At 50.3% G+C, this 2,905-nt stretch overlaps 1 non-coding gene across 1 annotated transcript; it reads right to left on the bottom strand.

Annotated features, from left to right (window-relative positions):
• Window positions 1-244: 244 nt before the first annotated feature.
• trnai-aau (transfer RNA isoleucine (anticodon AAU)) lies at window positions 245-318 on the bottom strand. Its single transcript has one exon. It is a non-coding gene; the product is annotated as a tRNA-Ile (tRNA).
• Window positions 319-2,905: the final 2,587 nt, after the last annotated feature.

Here is a 2,905-nt window from a genome sequence, read left to right as displayed (position 1 = left end):
AGGTTGGAACCCAGTGATTTTTGGTCAATGGCCTGCCTCAAAAAAGGGAAAAGTGTGGGAGATGTTGCCGAATCCCGGGATCAAACCAGGGACTTTTAGATCTTCAGTTTAACGCTCTCCCAACTGAGCTATTTCGGCTACAACAAACCTCTGCTTAGCAAGCAGGGATTTCAGTGAGATCACCCTTCTCTTTGTCGGAGCTGAAGAGCACAGCAGAGATGAGCCCCCAGACAATAAAAACAGCTGGCCAGTACGGGGATCGAATCCGCGACCTTGGCGTTATTAGCACCACGCTCTAACCAGCTGAGCTAACCGGCCTGGCTTAGCCATTAGTGTCTGCCTGATTAGCAAAAACCTGCGATAATGTTTGTGAATGCAATGAGACAATAAAGCTTCACGTTTTAACCTGAACAAGGGCTCGTCCGGGATTTGAACCTGGGACCTCTCGCACCCAAAGCGAGAATCATACCCCTAGACCAATGAGCATTCTTCTTCTGGTGAAATTAACCAAAATCCAACATTTTTTCTATGAATATTTTTACATTATAATGGGATATTCGGGGGATCCCTAGAGGGCGAGGGGCCTACCGTATGCGACCAACCACGAGTTCCTGGGTGGTCCGGGTCCTGAGTTATAACGGTTCAAATTCCAAATTTTGGGGGGCTGTAACTCGGACCCCCGGGGTCATAGGGACTTGGGGCTGGTGTCGTCGCATAGAGGGCCCCCTGGTCTGACTTTGTCCCGATTTTGGTGCAGCTTGGCCCCGTTTTGGCGGAGTTACAGCTTGGCAAAATGTGTGACATTTTGGTTAACATTCACCACGTGGTGAAATTAACCAAAATCCAACATTTTTTCTATGCATATTTCTCCAGTATAATGGGATAAAATTTACAAAAATTGATTCCTCTGAGTGCCCTACATACAGTAGAGGTGTTTTCTTTAATAATATAACACCAGGAGTGAAGACAGCTTTCTTTTTCGGGGACCTAAAACGTCCTGTAAGTAGCCTGTCTTGATGACGAGCAGCATACACTACCCTGTCTTTATGAAATTTGTCCAGGTTCTGCCAAAAACCCACAATGGTCGCAACTTGTTGGTTGGTAAGTGTGAGGCTTGTCTGTGTGCGCAGCTCCACCAGACACTCCACCAACGCATCCACCCGGTCCATTCCAGGAATGCAGTGCTCGTCAACAGCCTGGAAATATATAACTGTTGGTTAGGTATTTACATGCTGTTAAGTAAGTTTACTGCTTAATGGCAAATAACTAAATGAGTCACAATTCGTATAGAAAAGGAAATTTTACCATTGCTGAGGGTGTATCTAAAGGAGCCTGGACACTGAGCAGTGGTGGAGTCTGGACACTGGGCACTTGTGCAGCTACACTGGGCACTGGTGCAGCTGAAGGAGCCCGGACTCTGAGCAGTGGTGGAGCCTGGACACTGGGCACTGGTGCAGCTGAAGAAGCCCGGACTCGGAGCAGTGGTGGAGCCTGGACACTGGGCACTGGTGCAGCTGAAGAAGCCCGGACTCTGAGCAGTGGTGGAGCCTGGACACTGGGCACTGGTGCAGCTGAAGGAGCCCGGACTCTGAGCAGTGGTGGAGCCAGGACACTGGGCACTGGTGCAGCTACACTGGGCACTGGTGCAGCTGAAGGAGCCTGGACACTGGGCACTGGTGCAGCTACACTGGGCACTTGTGCAGCTGAAGGAGCCTGGACACTGGGCACTGGTGCAGCTACACCGGGCACTGGTGCAGCTGAAGGAGCCCGGACTCTGGGCAGTGGTGGAGCCTGGACACTGGCCACTGGTGCAGCTACACTGGGCACTGGTGCAGCTGAAGGAGCCTGGACACTGGGCACTGGTGGAGTCTGGACACTGGGCACTGGTGCAGCTACACTGGGCACTGGTGCAGCTGAAGGAGCCTGGACACTGGGCACTGGTGGAGTCTGGACACTGGGCACTGGTGCAGCTGAAGGAGCCTGGACACTGGGCACTGGTGCAGCTACACTGGGCACTGGTGCAGCTGAAGGAGCCTGGACAATGGGCACTGGTGCCGCTACACTGGGCACTTGTGCAGCTGAAGGAGCCTGGACACTGGGCCATGGTGGAGCCTGGACACTGGGCACTGGTGCAGCTACACTTGGCACTGGTGCAGCTGAAGGAGCCTGGACACTGGTGCAGCTACACTGGGCACTGGTGCAGCTGAAGGAGCCTGGACACTGGGCCATGGTGGAGTCTGGATACTGGGCACTGGTGCAGCTGAAGGAGCCTGGACACTGGGCACTGGTGGAGTCTGGACACTGGGCACAGGTGCAGCTATATTGGGCACTGGTGCAGCTGAAGGAGCCTGGACACTGGGAACTGGTGCAGCTGGTAGAACTGGTGGACCTGAAAGGACTAAGTCATCTGATGTCGCAAGATTTGCCACTGTGGCTTCCTCTCCAAAGAAATCAATGAAACCCTCATCCATTTCCACTTGCTCCTCCACATCTATCTCCTCCAGCAAATGAGAGGTCCTCTCAGAGGTAGGGCACTTGTCCTCCAGGGGCTGACTATTCTGCCTCAACAAGTACTGTACTCCAATGAGCTCTCCTGAGGAAATATTTGTAACAGAAAACGTTTTTAATGGAAATTATGCAGAAAGGTTTATTCAGAAATGCAGTAAATATTTTGTTGTCCACTTCTGTATGAACAATATATATCTAATTCAGAGGGTATCATAAAAAGACAGGATTACTCTATATTCTACTATGTATTTTATTTTCTCCCCTGAAACCTAGAACACAGAATAATGTACAAATATTCTGGTAGTATAATTTTTCTCTGATATGTCAAAATTACATTATTAATGTCCAAAAGCAATTGTAATTTTAACAAAAACATGCTACATCATGAGCTGCATTT

The sequence above is a fragment of the Carassius carassius genome, chromosome 8 (genome assembly GCF_963082965.1).
Source record: "Carassius carassius chromosome 8, fCarCar2.1, whole genome shotgun sequence".
Classification (NCBI taxonomy): Eukaryota; Metazoa; Chordata; class Actinopteri; order Cypriniformes; family Cyprinidae; genus Carassius; species Carassius carassius.
Note: the sequence above shows the minus strand (reverse complement) of the source record. Positions and strands in the feature narration are given on the sequence as shown.